A 15,481-nucleotide genomic window follows, 5' to 3' on the forward strand; every position below is an offset into this window, starting at 1 on the left:
GACTCTTTCCAGTTCCTATGAACTCTGTTACATTGGTGCCAAGACCCAAGAGGAAGGGGGGGCATGTTGTTAGAGAGCCCTTGCTGCTGATGGGGAACGTGGTGGTGAGGAGATCTGGCAGCAGGAAGGAGTGGAGACCACCGGTGGCTGACTGAGGTGTTGGTGCTGGAATGATGCAAGACGAGGTGGGAGGGAGAGCTTGCTGCAACACTGCAACACTCCTGCGTCGAGGAGGGGTAATAGTTTCCACTCCACTCCGCTCACATACTTCGGTGTCGGTTCGAGAATAATTCAAATCTGGACTTTAGAGTAGATTCATGAATCATTTGATTCAGATTGGGTCCTACAAAACATAAAGGAAAAAAAAACATACACAAATACAAACCCTTTAAAGGGATAGTTCAAACACATTTGTCTTTATAAATCCTTGTTTAGTACTTCTAATTTGTGACCAGTGTTTTGTCTTAAACTTAAAACAGAACCAGAATGAATGCTCATATGACATTTAGAGGAAGCTAGAGATTATGGTTTATAAAGTTTTAAATGTTGATATTTTTCTAACCAAAAAAAATTATAAACTGCATCAGTGCACTTCAGGAGGTCTTTAGACGGAAGTCATGGCCACGGCTGAGGTGCCATTGAGCAAGGCACTGAACCCCCAACTTCCCCCCAGTCGCCGCAGAATAAATGGATGCCCACTGGTGTGTGTGTGCACTTTGGATGGGTTAAATGCAGAGCACGAATTCCGAGTATGGGTCAACATACTTGGTTGTATGTCATGTCACTTTCTTCTTTCCTTCTTTCTTTCTTTCTTTCTTTCTTTCTTTCAGTTCATGTGTGGCTGATCTTGTTAATGGGATCAGTGAGCAGGTGGGTATGAGTTTAGAGATTAAAGTCGCCTCGAGCCCCTAAGGCCACTGAAGACTAGATAAAATTGTTGTTGTTAGAGGGTAAATGCATTTTTTTTTTTTTTTGGTGGGATCGCTGTGAACTGCTTTCATTGTATACAAAGGAGCAGTTGTTGCTAATAGCAGAGTTTTATAAAACTATAAATAACCTCTAAGGACAGGAATTTAAATGAAACTTTGCGGAGTATACTGAAAAGTAATCTTGTTAAGTTGGGTGTTTTAGAAAAGCCCTTAGTATAGGAAATGGCTGGTCCTTATGTGGGAGATCATGCTTTTCGTTTGAGAGAATAAGCTTTGAAAGAAAAAGAGTTGGAGTTCGAAAATGCTAAATTAGAGTTACGAAATCGTGAATTGGATCATGAGTTTGCATTAAAACGAATAGAATTAGAAATGGCCAATAAGAAGGGTGCTACTGTCTCTGAATTGGATGTGGGACAAAATTGGAGGATGCTTCCTCCTTTTTGCGAAAGGGATGTTGAGAAATACTTTAGTCATTTTGAGAGAGTTGCTATTACTTTAAAGTGGCCTGCAGATTTTTGGTGTTTATTACTGCAATGTGTGATCACTGGTAAGGCACAAGAAACTTATTCTGCCTCAACTATAGATGAAGCAGTATATTATGAAACCATGAAATCCGCAATTTTAAAAGCTTATGAATTAGCTCTGGACAGTGTTTCATACATTATGTAAAACTTTCTGGTCAGACTTATGTGGAGTTTGCGCATGAGAAATATATATTATTTGATCATCTAAAAAAGCTGAAAGCAGAGAACAGTTGCGACAACTGATGTTGGTGGAAGACTTTAAAAATGGCTTGCCTGCTGTTCTTTCTACATATTTAAATGAACAGAAAGCTGAGACATTTCACAATGCTGCCATGTTAGCTGATGACTTTATGCTGACGCATAAGGTAGCATTTAAGGAGAAGTCATGGGACTGATCTCCTGTTTCTTTATCAGTCTTAACCCCTGAACTTTCTTGTGGTATTTCAAGCTTTACAAAGCCACTAAGCTGCAATCTTGCTTTAATCTCAGTATTTATTTATCCTTTATTTATCAAAAGTCTTACCATAAAAATACAACAAAACATTTTCTTACGACCTTACGTGAATTATTGTAACAGAAAGGCATTTTGAAGAAGAAATTCACCTGCTATTAGTAGCATTAGAGCTAACGTTAGCATCAAGCTACATCAGACAATGTATGAAATTATTAGTACACTTTTACTCAAAACTCACTTTAAACCCCAATAAAGTGTTTGTAATAACATCCTTTTGCGATCACGGGTGGAATTTGGTCGTTTACTGTTGTAAAAATATGCTATTTATAGCCTTTTACATCGCTGCACAAGTTAGCATTTCAAATGTAAATTTTTTATATTTTTTATAAAATGCCCCAGATCTCAAGAAAATCTCATACCAAGCTTAAGGGTTGAGGCTGTTTATCATCAGATCGCGTAAATCAGTGGAAAATAAATAGAAATTATGATTCTGTCTGAAGAAATATGAAGTAAACATCAGTAAATATATCCATATATCTCCGCAGATATGCATCTTTGGTCTGTTTATCTTATTGATGCTGTTCAGTGATGTGAACCAAAATAAACCGCTGCTGACATGACTGAATATGAATGAGTGGTGAATTTCTGTTCAAAATGTGGCATAACACGGATTTATTATTTTGCACTCCTGACATAAATTACTAAATAACTGTCACTACAACAATGTTTTATCAAATTGGTCAAATATTGACGCTAGAGTCTTTAAACATTCAATTGATGCACAGTTTGTCCAGATCAAGTAAGAGAGTGATGTTTAACATGCTGTGAAAGTGAAAGAGTAATAATATGAGGCCGTTGCCGATCCTTGAACGCAAAAGTGTAAAGTAAAAAAAAAAAATCATCTGGCAATAAAACTGTCGTTCCTTCTGATGACAGGGCATGCTTTTATTGTAAAGCTTCTGGACATTTAATTGCAAACTGTCCCGTTCTTAAAAAGAACTCTACCCCAAAGTCTGTTTGATTGATTTCAGGTGATTTTCCTTTTAAATTTGTTATTTCGTCTGACTCCACGATTCAGCCTGAGAAGGCTGGATATGGGCCATTCCTTAATAGTGGAACTGTGTCCGGGTCTAGTTCTAGTGAGTGTGTGCCATTTAGCATCCTCTGAGATACTGGAGCTGCTTTGTCATTCATTTTGGAGGGAGTATTACCATTGTCTGAGAAGACTGCTACAGGTACTTTTGCTCTAGTTCGAGGTTTTGAAATGGGAGTTCTAGAAGTTCCGTTACACCGTGTTCACTTGAACTCTGAATTGGTGTTGGTGAATGTGATATTAGGTGTTCATTCGTCTTTGCCCATTCCTGATGTAACTTTCATCCTGGGAAATTATTTAGCTGGAGGCAGTGTGTGGAGTTGTTCAAATGTGCCACCTGAAGTTGTAACATCACCTCTCGCTGCTACTACTGATGAGTGTGCTATAAATCACCCTGATGTGTTTTCAGCACGTGCAGTTACATGCTCTATGGTTAAACCTGATGGTCACATCTCAGAGGAGGTGTACTTAAGTGGTACATGGTTTGAAAACCCTGATTTAACCATGTTGTCTTCTGTTGCTGCACAGGAGGAATTCAATCTGCATCCTCTGAGTGCTGAAAAGGTTTTTGAACATCTTGGTGATTCGTCTCTGTCTTCTGATAAACTAATTGCCACTCAAAAGTCAGATCCTATGCTTGTGTCATTATTTGAAGTGGTTCATACAGAGCAGACGTTTGGGAATGCACCCCAGTGTTACTGTCATGGAAACACACAGATTCAATTTGCAGGTACAACTCAAATTAATTTAAAGTCTCAAGCACCCCTAAGCCGAGGCCAAGATTAGGGGAAGAATAAGGGGTACAGTCACATGAGCCTCCATCCCCTCCACCAGGCAAGGTAATTGATGAGGACCAGGGCACACAGTCCCAGCGTTAGAGCCGACGCAACGTCAGATGAAGTACAGCACAAAGGGTCCAAGCATCGGTACTCACACAACATTGGAGGTGAGAGTCTCTTGTAGGGCACTGAGTATTCTGGCGATGTCAGGGCAGGAACTAGGGAACAGAAGACTGCTGAAACAGGAGGCTGAGAGTGAGCAGCAGAGAAGGTGAACAGAGATCACTAGACTGAACTTGGAGCCTAAGAAAACACAGCAGGACACGACAAGACTAACAATAGGTCACAAAGTGTAGCTCATTACAACACAACGGTCGGACACCAGACTACACACGGGGGGAGCTTAAAAAGAGGGAGAGTTAAGGAATAAACAAGTCACAGGGTGACAGCAGCTGAGGTAGAAATTAGGATAATGTGGAGGGAGTGGCAAAGACAACGAGCACATGGTGAACTGTCAAACACAACAAAAACCTGCTGATCAGACTGAAGCCATGACAGGATACTTTATCAGAGATAGGAAATTGATGAGAAAATGGGTGCGTTCTAACTCGTCTGATATCTGGAATCTTGTTGATCAAATTGTGATTCTAGTGGGTTATTGAGATATGAATTTAAGCGTAGCTCATGATGGTACGGCTGGTCATTTGGGTATAAGAAAAACATACCATCGAGTTTTGCATAACTTTTACTGGCACGGTTTGAAGAAAGATGTGTCCCGCTATTGTCAAACTTGCTATACTTGACAAATGGTTGGGAAGCCTAATCAAACTATTCCTCCTGTTCCGTTGTTTCCAGTTCCTGTGGTGGCTGAACCTTTTGAACACATAATCATTGATTGTGTTGGGCCTCTTCCTCGTTCAAAGTCTGGTTGTAAATACTTGCTGACCATAATGTGCGTGACTACACATTTTCCTGAGGCGGTACCTTTTATGTACTATAATGGCGAGAACGATATCTAAAGCACTCATTAAGTTCTTTACACTGTTTGGTTTACCAAAAGTAGTTCAGAGCGATCAAGGTACTAATTTTACATCTCGTATGTTTTCACAAGTGTTTAAACGTCTCCACATTAAACATATTTTTTTATCTGCTTATCATGAGTCAGGATGCATTAGAAAGGTTTCACCAGACCTTGAAATCTATGCTTCGTGCTTACTGTTTCAAACTAAAATGAAACTGGGAGGAGGGAATTCCATGGCTACTTTTTGCTTCACGCAAGGTAGTGCAGGAATCACTCAGGTTTAGTCCTGCTGATTTTGTCTTTGGCCATACTCCGCGGGGACCTTTAACAGTCCTGAAAGAAAGTTGGCTATCCGATCAAAAATATAAATCTATTCCTGAATATGTTACTGATTTCCATACCCGTCTTCATAGAGTCCGTGAATTAGCTAAATAAAATCTTGAGAAAGCACAAGGTAAAATTAAGGTCTGGTATGATAAGAAAGCTAGAGAACAAAGTTTCAGACCGGACAAAGTGCTGGTTTTGTTTACTGTGCTGGAAGGGTGGCTGCAAGCCCGGTATAGTTGTCCTCATGTAGTGGAAAATAAACTTTCCGAGCGCGATTGTTGTTCATCTCCCAGATCGCCGTAAAAGATCTATCATGAGAGGGAGTCGAGTATTGAGAAGTCTCTGAAATGTGCTCCTTCCAGCATCAAACTGGAAGGTGCACATTTCATAAATGTTGAAATTTCTCACCTGTGAGACAAATAAAGGTTGATCTAATCTAATCTAAACCAGCTGACATGACTGCTGCTGTGTGCTTGGCCATACATGAACCATTGTATGAAGAGGTGGGACCTTCTAGATGTGTAGTTGAGGGTCGGTTGAGAAATTCTGAAGTGTTTCTAAGCTTGTCTAGTTAACTATCCCATTTATCTGCTGTGCAACAAACTGACATCTTGGAATTAGCGAAGAACTTCTCTGTATTGTTTAGTGACATTCCTATTCAAATGTCTGCTATAGAGCACGATATAGACATGCGACTTAACACTCGACCCATAAAGCAACATGCATATCGTGTTAATCCAAATAAAAGATCTCTTTTGAATAAAGAAGTTCAGTATATGCTAGAGAATCAAATCGCAGAGCCTAGTATTAGTCCCTGGAGTTCAGCGTGTTTGCTGGTAGGGAAGTCGGTAGTTATCGATTCTGCACTGACTATCAGCGAGTAAATGCTGTAAACAAGGCTGATTGTTATCCATTGCCAAGAGTAGATGACTGTGTAGATCATGTAGGTTCCGCTACATACATCTCAAAATTGGACTTGTTTAAAGGATACTGGCAGGTACCTTTAATGGAACTTGCTAAGGAGATTTAAGAGTTCGTAACTGCTGATGCGTTTAATAATTTATTTAGGTAAAATGATTGGAGGAGGACAGGTTCGTCCAGTTATGGCACCGGATCACTTAAGACCTTTAAGTCTTGCAGTGGATGCAAGTGTTCCTGATGAGGTAGAACACCCTCTCTGTTACTTTTCAAAGAAGTTCGTTGCTCCCCAAAGGAATTATTCTACTATTAAGAAGGAGGCTTTGGCTTTAGTCCTCGCCATCTGACATTTTGAGGTCTATTTGACTTTTTTATTCAATGTGCAACACTAATCAGCGTCTTATGCGTTGGAGTTTGACGTTACAACCATATGATCTCTATATCAAACACGTTCAAGGTAAGGATAATGTGGTGGCTGATGCCCTGTCCCGGGTGGGTTAGGTTTCATTAACTTGAAAGTTAATGAAAAGGTTAAGGTTCACTTTTGCGGGGAGTGAAGGTTTTACATATTCATTTATTTGTGATTCATTTGTTTTAAGTTATGATCTGTTTGTCCTCTAGGGGGTGAGTATGTTGTGTCTTTGGTTTATTAGGGACTGATTGCAGGCACCTGTGGATCCTGTATGTTTGGCATAAGAAGTCCAAGCAGCTAAATCTGTGCTGTGGGCAGGGTGTTCGGCAGCAGCTCTGTGTGCCTTATTGTTGGGTATTACCCCACATGTTGTTTTTGTCCTCTCGTGTGTTATGGCTGCGGTCATAACATAGCACATCATTATATCTTGACAATTTGGATATTTGTATTATTCCCTGGACATGGTTTAACACATGCTAGTCAAGTCACCTTTATTTATATAGCGCTTTAAACAAAAATAGATTGCATCAAAGCAACTGAACAACTTTAATTAGGAAAACAGTGTGTCAATAATGCAAAATGAGAGTTAAATGCAGTTCATCATTCAGTTCAGTGATGTCATCATCTCAGTTCAGCTTAAATAGCATCTGTGCAATCATTTGCAATCAAGTAAATGATAGTTAAACAAAATGCAAGTTATTAATGACAAAATTTGCTATTTGGGTGAACTAACCCTTTAAACTAATGAATTTACTTGGTTGGAAATGCAGCTACGCTAATTATGTCTCTATTTGTTTCTCTGTTTTAACTAGGATTTTCACAAGCTCAAGTCTGGATTCAGAAACACCTGAGAAGAGATGATGCAAACCCATCATAGGACCTCAGATGATGCTAACCCTTAAACTCATAAAAATGTCTGTCATATGCACATAAACTGACAGTCACCACTGATAAGCTACTACTAAATATTGTAGAAACGTAATTTTCTATAAAGTTGTTTTGCAATGATTTGTATTGTAAAACACACTATACAAATAAAATTCAACTGAACTGAATTGTAAGGCAGGGACTTCCAAGTTATAAAACCTTGCAAATGTGGATGGTGAGGCCCAGCGGGCCACCTCAAAAATATCTGTAATGGACACACCACTGGACCATGCCCAAGATGAGGTGATGCCTCTAGTCGAGTGGGCCTATACTCCAATGGGTCATTGAAGGCCCAAGAAAGAGTACGCTAGCGAGATGGCATATACTGTCCATCTAGAGAGTCTTTGTTTCATGACAGGGAACCATTTGGCGTGGTTACCAAATCAGAGTTGTTCTGACTGCCTATGGGGGTGGAACGTATATAGATTCTCAGAGCTCTGACTGGGCAGAGCAGAGCAGATCTCTGTCCTCTTCAGCGGGAGAAAGCACGGAGAGCATAATGACCTGTGCTCTGAAAGAAGTGTAGAGCATCTTAGGTGCGTAACCATACCTTGGTTTCAGGACAACTTAGTGTCGTTAGGCCCGAATTCCAGGCAGGCAGGGCTTATAGAGAGCACCTGCAGGTCCCCTATTTGCTTTACTGACGCCAGTGCTAGAAGCACCCTCACCACCCATGAAGGGGTGGTAGAGGGACGAGGCAGATTCAGCCTCCTGGCACCCCTGAGAAAGCAGATTGCTGTGCTGTGTCTGCCCACAGATTGGCCCTTGGTAGAGGCATGAGAAGCCACTATAGCTGCCACATAGACTTTGAGTGTGGAGCACAACCTATCCAGCATCTCTTGCAAAAATTACAACACCTCTTGTCAAATTGGTAGTCTAAGGGTCTTTAGCGCAGTTTAGACACCAAGTGGAGAAAATACACCACTTTAAGGCATAGAGGGATCTCGTATACAGGGCACTAGCCTCCAAAATTGTGTTCAAAACGCGCTCTGGGATGCTGGAAGGCTCCTGTCGAGTGGCCAGAGGTGTAGGGCCCATAGGTCGGGCTGAGGGTGCCATATTATCCCGTCCGCTTGAGAAAGGAGATTCCGTCTCAGCAGAAGAGGCCAAGGGACTGCTATCAACAGTTGAGTTAGCTCTGATAGCCACAGCTGGTTCATCTAAAGGGGGGCCACCAGGAGAACCTTATGTTTCTTTTCCCTCAGCGAGCTCTGAAGAGACACTTTGAGGAGAGTCCTGGCAATTTATGTAGGAAACCACAGACATGTTTGTCTGATCAGATTAGAACATGGCATCCTTTAAGGACTGGCAGAAAGAACTGACAGGATTGACATACTGCTAGTATCTCCATACAGTTGATGTGGCAGCACTTTTTCCGCCTTCGAAAGTTGGTGTGCCTTCGCACAGTGCCCCAGATGCAAGCGATCCTCATGGCCACACCCTGTTCTATCCAACAGAAATTCAGCCAGGGTGCCAGGGCTGTTACTCAGGACTGCCTCACCCCAATGTGCAGACATCTGTGACACCATGCATGGGATGGAACTTCTGGTTTCAACCAGCGCCAGAGGGGGCACATATGAAGCAGATCCACCTGTAGCACTGGTGATGCTACTGCCATGAGGCTCAGCATCCTTTGACCTCCATCTTAAAGGAGGTCGCCAGCCTCCCTATAGCCAGAGCCCGATCTGGTGCGACTACAACTCTCATTTGAGCTGAGTCAAAAATTGGAAAATTTGCTCTTGGCAAAATTCACCGGCACTCCAGGTGGCAGTGTAGGAGGGTCCTGTATGATATTAATTCTGCTTCTGACTGGGCAAGAAGGAGCCAGTCATCAAGGTAGTTAAGAATGTGGTTTCCTATCTGTATTCGAGGGGAGTGCAAGGGGTTAGAAGTATGCATCCAGCAAAAAAAAAAAAAAAAAATCTATCTTGCGTAAATATGCGCAAGGATCTATTTCAGCGCAGGCATCCTGAACAACCTTTTTATGAGGGTGTGATTCAGGTGTCTGAGATCAAGCATGGGCTGGCGGCCACCATCTTTTTTGGGGACAAGGCAGTAGCGGCAGTGGAACCCTGACTCACTATGAGCTGGGTAAACCGTTGGTAACAGCATTCTGCTAAAAATTTAACTGCTCGACAATGAGGAGAGGTGATCCTCTGTGACGGCTGGTGAAAGGACAGTCTAGAAACAATAGCGAGTTAACAAGGTTTAATGAGATGATGAGATATGGTACAAAGACACACAAAGACGATGATGCGGGAACACTCCAGAGGGATGATTAAGGCGGTGAGAAGTCCAGACGGTAATGGAGTGTAGGTGAGGAGTCCGGGTGTTGACGGCGTGAGGCAGCAGGAGAGAGTGGCACAGGAACTGCGGGGAACAGAGCTGAAGGTAAGTGTCCGTGGCTGAGTGATCGTGCGGAGAGTGGATGAGGTTCTGGGGAAACTTCACAAAAGCCAGATAGGGGTAAACACAACGACATGAAACAACGATCTCTCAAACACAAGACATGAGACAAGCCATTATATAGGAGATGAGTAATGAGTGGCAGCTGTTGCTGATACAATTAACAGAGACGCCCACAACTAATCAGTGCAGACGCAGAACACACAGAATACACCACAAAGTGTAAACAACCCGAGATCACCGTTTACCAACCGTGACAGTACCCCCCCTCTAAGAACTCCTCCTGGAGTTCCCAGAAGGGCCTACCTGCTGATTGAATTCATCAATAAGGGAGTGATCCAATATGTCCCTGGCAGGTACCCAACTCCTCTCCTCCGGACCGTAACCTTCCCAGTCCACCAGATACTGGAATCCTCGTCCCCTCCGTCTCGAGTCCAGAATACGATTAACTGAATATGTCGGTTCCCCATCTACGAGACGCGGCGGCGGGGGAACCGGAGTAGGTGGATTAATACGTGCATAAAACACGGGTTTAATTTTGGACACATGAAAGGCGGGGTGTATCCTCTTGTACGCAGGAGGTAGTTTGAGGCGGACTAATGATCTTGGTGATAGTGAATGGGCCGATAAATTTGGGAGCTAGTTTATTAGAAATGGATCGCAATGGAATGTTACTGGTAGAAAGCCACACTTTTTGACCCACGACGTAGACGGGAGGCTTTGACCGGTGGCGATCGGCCTTGCGCTCCCTCACCCGGAGCAGATTCTCACGGGCTCTGGTCCAGGTGCGGTGGCACCTCTGGACAAACGCGTGAGCGGAGGGGACCGCGACTTCAGATTCCAGACTGGGAAACGCTGCTGGGCGTACTCCACCGTAGAGAGTTGTTGACTCCAGGAAGAAGGATTCTTGGAGACCAAACATCTCAACGTCCTTTCTAAATCTTGGTTGGCTCGCTCAGATTGTCCGTAGCTTTGGGGATGATAACCCGACGACAAGCTAACTGACGCTCCTAATAACTTGCAAAACTCTTTCCAAAATTTGGATATGAACTGTGATCCCCTGTCTGAAACCACGTCTACCGGGAGGCCATGGAGCCGAAAGATGTGATCTAAAACAGTAACCGCTGTCTCCTTGGCTGTCGGTAATTTGGGCAAGGGAATGAAATATGCCGCCTTCGAGAACTGGTCCACTAAAGTCAAAACGACTGTCATGCCATTAGAGGGCGGTAACAAAATAACAAAATAGCGATATGTGACCAGGGTCTCGAAGGGACAGACAGCGGTTCAAGGAGCCCATCAGGAGGTCGTTTAGATGACTTACCACTGGCACAAACTGAGCAAGCCAAAACAAAATAGCGGACGTCACGAGCCATACGTGGCTACCAGAAACGTTGTCTAACCAACCCATTAGTTCTACTTATCCCTGGATGACAAGCCATGTTGGAACAATGACCCCACCGGACAACTTCGGACCTTAACTCCTCCGGCACAAATAAGCGGTTCGGTGGGCAACCGGACGGAGGCATTACCCCTTCTAAGGCCGTCTTGACCTTCAACTCGACCTCCCATATGAGTGCTGAGACTACTAATCTCTCAGGCAAAATACACTCGGAAGTAACGGGACGGGCGGAGGGATCAAAAAGACGTGACAAAGAATCGGGTTTAACATTTTTGGAACCCAGGCGGTACGATAGGGTAAATTCAAAATGGCCGAAAAAAAGTGCCCACCGAGCCTGCCTGGAATTTAGTCTTTTAGCAGTTCTAATGTACTCTAAATTCTTATGATCGGTCCAAACAATAAAGGGAACCCCTGAACCCTCTAACCAGTGGCGCCACTCCTCCAACGCTAATTTGACCGCCAACAACTCTCTATTGCCAATGTCATAATTACGTTCGGCAGGAGATAATCGATGAGAGAAAAACGCGCAAGGGTGGACCTTATCGTCTGAAGCAGCACGTTGGGACAACACTGCTCCTACCACCACCTCTGATGCGTCGATCTCCACCACGAACTGCCGTGTGGGATCAGGGGCGACAAGGATGGGAGCCGAAACAAAGCGGTTCTTCAGGTTAGAGAACCGCTGTAGGGCCTTACGGGAATCTGGAGATGGCCAATCTATCACAGCCTTTACCTTGTCAGGGTCAATTCGTATTCCCTCAGATGACACGATAAACCCTAGAAAGGGGACAGACTGTGCATGGAATACGCACTTATCCACCTTGACAAAAACCCCATTCTCTAATAACCTCTGGAGCACTCGTCTGACGTGTTGAACATGTTCCTGGAGAGATGAAGAAAAAATCAGTATGTCATCCAGGTAAACATATATAAACTGATCTACCATATCTCTCAACACGTCATTCACGAGTGCTTGAAAAACCCCGGGCGAGTTGGAGAGCCCGAACGGCATAACAAAATATTCAAAGTGCCCTCTAGGGGTATTAAAGGCAGTTTTCCATTCATCCCCCTTCCTGATGTGGACCAAATGATAAGCGTTACGTAAATCCAATTTTGTGAATACAGATGCTCCCTGCAACATCTTGAAAGCTGAAGACATGAGTGGTAATGGATAAGTATTCTTAATAGTAATGTTGTTCAGCTCTCGGTAATCAATACAAGGTCGCAGAGAACCATCCTTCTTACCCACAAAAAAGAACCCCTCCCCGCTGGAGATGAGGAAGGACGGATGAACCCAGAGTCTAGGGAATCAGAAATATATTTCTCCATGGCCTCCCTCTCAGTAATAGAAAGAGAGTATAACTTGCCTTTAGGCGGAGATTTACCTGACACTAAGTCTATGGCACAGTCGTAGGGACGATGCGGAGGAAGAGAAGCAGCCCGGGACTTACTGAACACTTCCTTCAGGTCCAGATACTCAATGGGCACGTTTGGCAACGCCATGGTCTCCTTCTGAAAGACAGAAACAGGAACAACAGGACAGGCAGAAACCAAGCAAGACTCATGACAACTTTCACTCCACAATGTGATAGTATTAGAACCCCATTCCACTCGTGGATTATGTTTGAACAACCAGGGGTGTGACCTAAAACAATGGGAGCAACAGGGGAGTCCATGAGAAAAAAGGATATGGTTTCTTGATGGTTGCCGGATGTGATGAGTGTGATGGGTTCAGTATGGTGGGTGACATGAGGCAGTTCCTGGCCGTTGAGTGCGGTGACATGAATGCGGAGAGACACAGGAAGGACAGGAATGTTCAGGTGATGTGTAAGTGAAGAATCAATGAAATTACCTTCGGCTCCGGAGTCCAGAAGAGCTTGGCATTCATGATGGTGATTCTTCCACTGCAGTTTCACCGGAAGGAGGGTCGATGATGTGGGTGAGGACTTCTCGGCGGAGATCCCACCCGATAGTAGCCTCAGGTTTATAATCGGGCTGACTCTTTTACCGGGCAAGAGTAGTTGTTATGATCAGAGCCTCCACAGTACAAACATAGTCCTTGGGACCTCCGCCGTTCCCTCTCCCTCCGGGACAGCCGAGCTCGACCCAGCTGCCTAGGCTCGTGATCGTCGACAGAACCGACCGTGTTCTCTTGAGTCAAGCACCCCCTACTGGGAGAGAATGGAAGTCTGGAAGGACTGTGTTGGCGGCCCAGGCGATTAAACCTGGCCTCCACCTGCAACGTCAGGTCGATGAGTTCGTTGAGAGTAGGGGGCAGCTCGAGGAGGTAGATCTCCTGCTGAACACGGTCGGATAACCCATGCAGGAATCTATCCCACTGCGCCGCCTCGTTCCACTGGCACGCGGCTGCCAGGGTACGGAACTCGATGGATTATTCGGTGACAGATGAATGTCCTTGTCGGAGTTCCGAGAGGCGATGGGCGACCTCCCTGCCGGTCGCGGCCCGGTCGAAAACTCTCTTCATCTCGTCAGATAGGAGGTGGAACGAGGCACAGCACGGATGTTGATTCTCCCACACCGCCGTTCCACATAAGGCAGCCTTGACCGATAAAAGGGTGAGCGTGAACGCTACCTTGGATTCTTCTGTGGCAAAAGTGCGGGGCTGCAGGGCAAAATGCATAGAGCACTTGTTAAGGAATGTTCTGCAAAAAGTTGGTTCACCAGCGTAACTCTCCGGTTCTGGAAGTCGCGGCTCAGGCCGGAAGTGGTCCTGGGGAATCCCCGGGGGAACGATCGGCACAGGCGGGGCGATGGGCGCAGTGGGAGACGTGAGCTGATGGATCTGCTGGGTGAGCTCGGACACCTGTGCCACCAGCGCTTGGACAGCGCGTCCGGTGTTCGAGATGCTCTCCTACTGCTGATCCATTCTCTTGACGCTGTGGTGCATGAAATCGGTGAGGGTGTTGGTGCTCGCTGCTTCCATGTTGGTGAGATCGTTCTGTGACGGCTGGTGAAAGGACAGTCTGGAAACAATAGCGAGTTAACAAGGTTTAATGAGATGATGAGATATGGTACAAAGACACACAAAGACGATGATGCGGGAACACTCCAGAGGGATGATTAAGGCGGTGAGAAGTCCAGACGGTAATGGAGTGTAGGTAAGGAGTCCGGGTGTTGACGGCGTGAGGCAGCTGGAGAGAGTGGCACAGGAACTGCGGGGAACAGAGCCGAAGGTAAGTGTCCGTGGCTGAGTGATCGTGCGGAGAGTGGATGAGGTTCTGGGGAAACACAGACATCCAACGCAAACTACACAGAAGCCAGACGGGGGTAAACACAACGACATGAAACAACGATCTCTCAAACACAAGACGTGAGACAGTCTGAGAGATAATTGACAAGCCATTATATAGGAGATGAGTAATGAGTGGCAGCTGTTGCTGATACAATTAACGGAGACGCCCACAACTAATCAGTGCAGACGCAGAACACACAGAATTCACCACAAAGTGTAAACAACCCGAGATCACGGTTTACCAACCGTGACATCCTCACACTTGCAGATCAAAGAGCTGTGTGGAGAGTGGTATGCAAACGGAGCCTTGCTGACATTTATTACTCCAGCCCAGGGGCCGATCTACCGGGGTGGCAAATGCCACCCTAAAAGAAAGCCTTGCCACCCCTGCTGCCAACCCAGTAGCAAGTAATGAATTAAAAGTTTATGAGCACGAATCTCCAATGTCCGACTGCAGTGAATGCAGCAGCACGAGAAGATGACAGAGCGGCAAGAGACTATAGACAGACTGATTTGTTTGGAAAACTTTATCAGTGCGCGAGAAGTGAAGGAACCATGAGACACAGGAGGAAAGAGGTAAAAATGGATTAACTATCAAGAAATTAAACTTTAATGAAAGCACAGACTTTGAGATGATACCTAACGTTACAAGTGGTGTAGTCTACTACGTGATACGTTACCCACTTTTAAAAAGCGTGAGGATAAGTAACAACTTTGTTTTGTGTCAGGACTTACACACTTTCATTCATAAATTCACCCCGTCTGTGTTTGCAAAGCGACAGGGATTGAATCGCGGAATTCAGTCACAAATGGAACTTGCTGTATAAAGCAGAACGTCACGGAATTTGGCCATTTTTGAATGAATAAATCAAAAGTAGAGCTGTACATTTAATCAAATCTCGAGTGTTCAGCACCGTCGCTCCCTACACGCAGAGTATGCAGTCTGCTTAGGGCACCATCCCAGTTGCTCTTCCGCCATTCTACCATCCATGCTCGCAACCGCTCGCACCTCATGTTTGCGGCTGAATGTTCATAATTG

This window comes from Carassius auratus, chromosome 50 (assembly GCF_003368295.1).
Source record: "Carassius auratus strain Wakin chromosome 50, ASM336829v1, whole genome shotgun sequence".
NCBI classification, from domain to species: Eukaryota; Metazoa; Chordata; class Actinopteri; order Cypriniformes; family Cyprinidae; genus Carassius; species Carassius auratus.